Below are 8,786 nucleotides of genomic sequence, written 5' to 3'. Positions count from 1 at the left end.
ATCAGAAAAGGGAAAGATATTCCTTGCTCATGGATAGGAAGAACAAACCTTGTGAAAGTGGCCATACTTCTAAAATTGTTATACAGCTTTAATGCAATCCTGATCAAAATACCATCAGCATACCTCATAGAACTAGGGAAAATACCCCTAAAATTCATTTGGAAGCGAAGAATCCTAGAATAGCAAAAGCAATCCTGGGCAACAAAGGCAAGTCAGGAGGCATCACAATCTCTGTCTTGAAATTATACTACAAAGCTACTGAGATAAAATCAGCATGGTACTGGCAAAACAAATAGGCCTGAGGACCAGTGAAACACATGAGAAGATGCAGACACAACTACAAACACACTCAGCCACCTTATCATTGACAAAGGGGCAAAACATGTTCACTGGAAGAAAGATAGCCACTTTAATAAATAAATGGTGCTGGAAAAACTGGCTCTCTACATGCCGAAGACTAAAACCAGGCCCATGTCTATCACCATGCCCTAAACTAAAGTAAAAATAGATCAAAGATTTAAATATTAAAGCAGAAGCACTAAACCTACTGGCAGAGAAAGTAGGTTGAAATCTCAGAGACATAGGGGTAGGCACAGTCTTCATGAACAAAACCCAAACTGCATGGGAAACACTTCAAATAACCAACCACTGGGATCTCAGCCTATTAAAAAGCTTTTGTCCTTCAAAAGAAATCACCAACACCGTGAAAAGACAACCCATGGAGTGGGAAAACATTGTAGGTAACTGTTCCTCAGACAAAGCACTTCTATCCAGAACATGTAAAGAACTGAAAAAAGTCAGGCCCCCCAAATTCAAAGACCTAATCCAAAAATGGGCATCTGAGATGAATGTATACTTCTCACATGAAGAATTAGAAATGGCAGACAAATATGTGAAAAAATGTCCAACATCACTGGTCATTTGAGAATGCAAATTAAAACAACACTGAGATTTCATTTCACCCCAGTAAGAATGGCTACCATCAAGAAATCGACCAACAACAAATGCTGGAGGGGCTGTGGGGACACAGGAACCCTTCTCCACTGCTGGTGGCAATGTAGAGTGGTGCAGCCATTTTGGAAATCAGTCTGGCGAGTCCTCAAAAAATTAGGATTAGAGGTCCCATTTCACCCAGCCATTCCCTTTCTGGATATTTTCCCAGAACAATTAAAAACATCATACCACAGTGATATATGTGCACCCATGTTTATAGCAGCACAATTTGTCATAGCTAAATCTTGGAAACAACCCTAATGCCCATGAGCTAAGGAGTGGATAAGAAAAATGTGGTATTTTTATACAATGGAGTATTACACAGCTATAAAGAAAGATCTTTAAGATAAACTAGAGGTTTTATAGGTAAGTGGATGTGACTAGAGATCATACTCATAAGTGAAATAGATCAGACCCGTATGTGTAAGCACCATACTGTCTCCCTAGGGTAAGAACCTGAAAGAGTAAAGAAAACTGATAGGTACAATAAATATTGTGAAAAGGAAAGAAATTACTCAAGAGGAAAGAAAACTGGAATGAGGAAAGGGAGAAAACAAAGAAAAAAGGAAGGGCATCTATCATCTATCTATCTCTCTATCATCTATCTATCTACCTATCTATATCTATACACACACACACACACACACACACACACACACATGAAAGCTAAGATAATTGCACTACTAATTTCTATTGGTTTACTGAAAGGAACAGTTAATGTTTAATTGTTTGATAAATTTTGTGTGCCTATGTCTGGTAATCTGAACAACTACTCTGAAGATAACAATATGCAATATAACAGTCATTGTTAATTTTCTATCATCGTGTTCTGAAATTTTGTAGCATTTTTACTTTCTTTTAAATTCTCTTTAAAGCTAAAAAATGATATTGAACATCTTTTCAGATCCCTTTTACTTTCCTTACTTTTTTCTTTTAATTTCCATTAATTCCTTTTGTTCTTTTAAAAAACTGTGTTTCCAATTATCATCATCATTGTTATTATGTCATAAGGTATAATCCTCAGTTAAACCTAGCAACCAGTCCTCCTATTAAGAAGCTGAACATCTTATGGATATGTGATAGGAAACAGAGGGATAAATTTTTGCAATGGAAAGGGAGCAAAGACATGGAGTGAGAGGGGAGAAGGAGAGGAGGGCAGAGGGAAGTAAAAGTGATTAAGATGTACTATATCCATGGACTAACTCCCCTTCACAAATGTAATCATTATGTACTGCAGACATGTACTAATAAAAATTAAAACTTAAAGGAAAAAAAGAAGCAGAACATCTTACTTCCTACAGTGTGGTGAACATCAGCTTCCTGGTAGAGAAGTGGTATTTCTGATGTCATCTGGGGAGGGTAGAGCCAAATTTCCCGACCTTTTGTCTTAGTTATGTTTCTGTCATTCCTGAGACAAAATACTGGAAACCCAAAGTGAAAGAGAGGAAGGTTTATTAGCTCACAGTTCCTTTTTTCTTTTGTTAGCTTTAGTCTTTTATTAACTCATATAGAATTACTCGTGTTCTGGTTTGTTGAAGCAGTAAGTCAGACAGCACTTGCCACAACAATGTCTGTCAAGGTGGTTGGACATGAAAACTCCAGCACCACATTTATCTGTAGAGCACTCTCAACACAGACAACTAGTTTTGTCATTTTCATCCGCCTCATAGCATTTCAAGACATCCAATTCAGCCTCCTTTCTGTTATGATTATTCCTCTTGGGAGTGGTGTAAGTCTTTGTCCTTTTCTAATGCCACCATGGAGTTGCAACAGCAGATGCAAGGTGGATGTCTTTTGAGTGTTGTACGGCAAAGTACATCCATCTTCCAGCTGCTCACCAGCACAGCTCAACCTGTGCTGGTCAGGAGAGATTCCTTCCTTCTCCTGGATCATGCCCTTTACATTTTCTATAGTGTTTGAGGGCTTAACCTCAAGCATGATGGTCTTCCCTGTAAGGGTTTTTATGACAGTCTGTATCGTGGCAGTGGTTCAGCCTCAGATGGCAGATCCAAAAAAGCTAGCTCACAGTGTGTGGAGGTTTCAGTCCATAATCAGCTGGCTGCAAGGCAGGGTGGTGTGGCAGAGGGGCAACATTCATGGTGGGTGGAAGACAGTGAATGCAAAGAGAGGGAAGGGACAAGCTTCTTTCTGTCCCTGTATGAAGGCTTCCCACCCTACAGTGGGTGTAGCTCTCACACTCTTAATCCTATCATTGGCCCATGAATCAATCACAAACTCTAGATTCAGCCACCTGTAAAAACCCACTCCCTTATGACTACATAAGGCTTTGAGGGGACATCTAGACACAAACCATAACATTTTGTCCCTGGATCCCCAAAGACTCATGTATGTTCCTTTGTGGAAAAGGCATTTAATCCCTCTCTAAAAGTTGCCAAAATCCTAACAGTGTCAGCATTGCTGAAAAGTCCAAGTCCCAAGTGTCCTCTGAGGTTTAAGGCAAACTTTCAGCTGTGAGCCCCGTACAAATTAGAAGAAAGTTAAGCACTTCTAACATTCAATGGCACAAGATTGACATTTCCATTCCAAAAATTACATACAGGAGTACACAAAGGAATGAGACCAAAGAAAATCCAAAATCCAGCACGGCAAACATTAAGTTCTGTAGTTCCATGTGCAGTATCTGAGGCAATCTGTGGCAAGATGTGAACTCCAAAGGGCCTGGGTGGCTCTGCTTCAACAGCACTTCAGATGTAGCTCCCACAGCTTTTGTGTTGGACCAGTTCTGCTCCCTTGCATTGTTCCACAGATGGTCCACACTCCTGGCTTCTCCAAATTTCTAGGGTCTCCCATGCATGTTTAGCTTCACCCTCACAGCTTCACACACTGCCCGTTCAGGGGCACAATACCCGGCCTCCCAGACCTTTTCCTAAAATCTGGCTGGAAGCCTTCCTGACCCTGAAACTCTTACATTCTGCATGTGCCTAAAACCAGCACCACATGGATGATGCCAATGTCGGCTTCGAGCTGGAGCAGTAGCTAGGCTTCTTTTCTCTCTTGGCTGTAGTGGTCAAGCACCTGGGTTGCTCAGCACTCTAAATCCAATTCTGAGGAACAAATTCTGCATGCTGCTACCATTCTGGAATATGATGCTCTGGAGCTCTCTTCTCAAAGCAAAGTCTTGCACTTTTGTGGCTGCAAAGGATGGAGTTCTGCTGCTTCTTTTGCTCTCAGACCATCTTTTTATTCTCCTTTTTCTTCTCAGCAAACAAGATCTCCTCTGCTATATCTTTGAGACCTGGAATAGACTTTTTCTGTTGCCTTGGACATCAGAAGACCAGGCTACCTGGTCTTTGGACTCCAGAAGTTGTACCCTGACTTCTCAAGGTTTTGTTTTTTTTTTTTTTTGGTACCAAGAATTGAAATCAGGGCCTTGTGCTTGCTAGGCAGGCACTTAAGCCACTGAGCTGTATCCCTGGCCCTCTGCTGTATCTTTGTCATCCACAGCTTTACTGGATCTTACTTTCTGGTCAAATTCACCATGTTTTGAATCATTCTGCTGGGCTCTTTGCTCAATTCTCAACATAAATCTGGCTAAAATCCCCCAACTGTGGCCATACCACAACCTCAACATTTGACTGCCTTGAAATTTCTTCTGAAAAATTAGTTAGACCACCACCTTTAATTGCAGTCTTAAGCAAAGTCTCTAGACATGAGCAAAATGCAGACAAACTTTCTGTCAAGGCATAACATCGATCAACTGGAATCCAGCAGCCAATACAATCCTTCTTCCCAGCAGAAACTTCTTGAGCATGGTCTTTACTGGCTTTATGAGACCAGAATCTCCTGTACAGTACAGCCTCAGGTGTTCCAGTGATACATTTTCAACCAGCATCTCCAAGCCTTTTCTAACTATTCCCTGTCCAACAAGCCAGTTCCAAATGCTCTTGAGCCACATAGCCAGGAATGTCATAGCAACAACTCCACTTCTCTAGTATCAAATTCTGTTAGTTACTTTTCCTCTCTTCCTGAGACAAAATTCCTGAAACGCTAAGATAAAGGGGGAAAGGATTACTTAGCTCACAGTTTGTAGAGGTTTCAGTCCATAATTGGCTGGCTCCAAGGCACAGTGACACATGGAAGAGTGCCAACTGTTCATGGTGCTGGAAGAGAGCAAAAGCAGCAAGAAAGGGAAGGGACAAGCCTCTTTTTGTCCCAGTATGCAGGCTTCCCATCCTAGAGGGGGGTAGCACTTGCACCCTTAATCCCAGCATTGGCCCATGAATCAATCACAGACACTACATTCGACCACCTCTGAGAAGCCCACTCCCCCATAATGGCATGAGGCTTTGGGGAGATGTCTAGACACAAACCATAATGCCTGTCCTGCTCTAACTTTCATCATGAATGGTAACAATTTTCATCTGAAAACTTGTGCACAAATAAGAATGGGTCAAAGGAAACTCTGATGTGAGTTCTCACAGATGATAAAGTTATTCTTCATTGCAGAAGAGGAAGTGGCACATTCAGGGTAGTCCAGATTAGTTCTTGCAGAAAGAAGATGGATATCTCTGAGCTTGCTGCTTTCCTGTTTTCTGTATATTCTGTTACTGTTCAAATATATTCTATTGGTTATCTTGTGATTCAGACTTCCCCACCTGATTATGATGCTATCATCATGAAACATTTACTGTGTGCCAACATGAAGCTGCTAGATATTTTATATCATTCTCTCACCATGAACTAGGAGGTGTCGTTCCACTTTATGGAAAAGAAGTGGGCACTGTGAAGATTACTCATTTTCTCACGAGTAACAGCTGGTAAGTGGCAGAGCCAGAGCTTGAACTCATTACTAACACTGAGAGCCCTACTCTGTATGCAGTACATGTGGATGATTGAGGTGAATCTTTAGCATTCTCTGGATCCAGATGTTCAAGTGGGGAATGTTGTATAGGCTAAAGAAAATTTCCATCAAAAATTATTTTAATCACCCTAGTTGACCTACATGAGCCTTGCTCATGAACATCCAAATTAGAATGCAGATAATGATTAAATATAACAAATAGGCTACTTATGAAAGTGAGAAAATTAAGATCCTTTCTATCATGTCCACAGATCAGATCACTGTTAAGAATGTGGAAGAAGCTGGATGTGGTGCAAACATCTGCAGTTCGAGCACTTGGAAGGCTGAGGGAGAGGCCATCCTGGGCTACATACTGCATTCAAGGCCAGCCTGAACTACACAGTGAGACCCTGTCTCAAAAATAGAAAAGAAAAGGGGTGAGGGACCAATTTATTGCTGTGCCCTTGTGCAAATTGCTTCTTTCTTCTGTTCCTTGCCATTTTAAATAGAAATGATTGCAGTAGTTACATATAATACACATAAAGTACTGGGTAAAGAAGAGTGCCTTACATATAGTACGTGGGTGATTACTGCTAGTCACTACCACCAGCACTACCAACACTATTGCTGTCAGCTGGGGATGTGGACAAAGATGCAGGGGGAACAGAAGTGGTGTGGAGTGTGGGCCGAAGCCACATCTTTGGCTCGAGGCACCTCTGTGGTTAGCAGCTTCCCTTCCTAAAAACAGATCTAGTTACTGAATTTTATATTGAGATGTGCTTCAGCTACATTCAGGCTGTTTTATGAGGAAGGAATCTGATGCAAATAGAGTATACCTAGGAGACACATTTAATCCTTGGAGCATTTAACATTATAGGTTAACTGTCTCTTATCCAAAACTCTTGGCAACAGAAGCATTTCAGATTTTGGATTTGGAAATATTTGCTTAGATTTTACTAGTTGAACCTCCCTAGCTTGAGAATCTAAAGTCATAATGCTCCAAAATCCAAAACTTTCAACATGTTATTGTTTATAATGTAAGGAAAGTTCAGAGTGAAATGTCAGTCTTCATTTTGAAAATACTCACTAGCTATCCGCATCTTTATTTTAACTTTTAGAATATAATAATATATTTAATCAGAGCTGTGCTAACATTGTCATCCAGTGAAAATCAGATTCTGTCTTAACAGTCTGCTGGCTGCCTCCAGCAGTGACCCTTCTCCTTCCCCAGGGCCTGGCTGAGATCATGTTCTCCATGCATCCGCACTCTAGCAAAGTTGGTGAGGTTCCCTCAGCATTGGTTGGTTCCCTTGGCACCACCCATGCCCTTGGCCATGGACTTGGCATGAATTCCATTTACACAATATGTAATCCATCTGGGCACTTAGAAAAATCTTTCTCCTCTCTTAGCACTTTAGGATAAACTGAAAACTTCTTAGTTTGTTTGCTTCTGCTTCCACGACAGCTCCTCTGTTCTAAATCCTGGAATTCCTAAGGTCATGATCTCTTGAGTGTGGGAGAAGGGGGGTGACTGACATTTGTTACAGTAGTCTGGATTAACAGATGTTGCTCCTGGTTTAACAATTGTCTAGTGATAGGTGCTTTATATTAACTGATTAAGTCCATGATTTGGACTGGAACAATGGTAATCTGCCTGGATTTTAGGGACTGTCCTGATTTGTAATGCTATCTTATTGTCATTCAGTATTCCTGGAGTTTATTTAAGAATGTATATGACTGAGTCTCTAGATTTATTGGGCATTAAGTCTTACAGTCACTTAATATTTGCAGTAGTTAACATTTTCTGCCCAAATCCATTCCTTGTTATACTATTAACAATGTCGTAATTTCACTACAGAAGTACCACCTGTCCCCAGCTCTCTATCCACATTGTGCTGTCACCTGTGATGGGCACATGACCAAGCTCTGGCCAATCAGAGCATTTCATCCCATTTGCTAGAGCAATAGGTTCAGCTATGAAATCAAGACTGACTGTAGGGGACAGGGTGGTACAGCTCAGTCGTAGAGTAAGTGCCTGGCTAGGTAAGGCCCTGGGTTCAATTCCTGGCAATGTGAAAAACAAAAAAGACAAGACTGAAGATCATCCTCAGACTTCTATTTGAGATATGGGGTAAAGAAAACTATTGTCTCTTCCTAGTAGACTTTAAGCTCTGAGGCTATAAACCTGGAGTTTCTGGCAACCATGAATGACCACAAAGGAGAGCCAATCTGAGAAATCAGTGGATCTGAAAGCAGAGACAACAGACAGGGAAAAAGTGTGTTTTCATGCTGTCTTCTGAGACCAGACATTTAGCCATGCCTGCAGATAGCCTTCCTGATTTCTTCACTTCAGTATCCAATACATTTTGTTTTTTGCTTAAACTACTTTAAGAAAAGATTATTCCATACAGTGGAAAGAGTTTTGATTGATAGGAGATGATTGTTATATTAGTTTTGCACTCCTGTTTCTTTAGAGAGGGAAGAGGAAAAAAATAGAGAGGGAAGAGGCAACCTAAGAAGCTGCTAGTCCCTGGAAATTTGCCTAGGTTATTGAGCACTGACATAAGTGCAGAGATGGAGCATCCGGAACTCAGAATTATACTCGGTTCTGAAGAATCATGAAAATTCAACTTAAGATTTGTCATTTTTAAGCAAATAGTGAACATGTATTTATAGTAAGCACATTTAAACTTTTGGGTTGCCTACCCTACATTAAGTGAAGAGGAACTGTCTGGGGCCACATATAAAATATACAATCACACTTAATGCATATAAGTAACAAAAATTATTTTAACATATTTATTATTAGAAAAAAGAGCAAGTGACCTGCAGGCCACAGGTTGAGCACATGCAATTTAAAGTACTTTGGAATCTGCAAAGTGAAGAAAACAGCTTTTGAATAAGGATAGGAAAGGAAGAAGTAAAACTATCACTATTTGCAGATGACATGATACTTTACATGGAAGATCCCAAAAACTCCACAAGAAGACTC

At 40.6% G+C, this 8,786-nt stretch overlaps 1 pseudogene; it reads right to left on the bottom strand.

Annotated features, from left to right (window-relative positions):
• Positions 1 to 2,506: 2,506 nt before the first annotated feature.
• LOC106147231 overlaps positions 2,507 to 8,786 on the bottom strand; it is a 24,700-nt pseudogene continuing 18,420 nt past the window's right edge.

The sequence above is a fragment of the Chinchilla lanigera genome, unplaced genomic scaffold, assembly GCF_000276665.1.
Source record: "Chinchilla lanigera isolate Chin_1 unplaced genomic scaffold, ChiLan1.0 scaffold00007, whole genome shotgun sequence".
Lineage (NCBI taxonomy): Eukaryota > Metazoa > Chordata > Mammalia > Rodentia > Chinchillidae > Chinchilla > Chinchilla lanigera.
The sequence above is the reverse complement of the archived record's forward strand: the minus strand, read 5'-3'. Positions and strand labels throughout refer to the sequence as shown.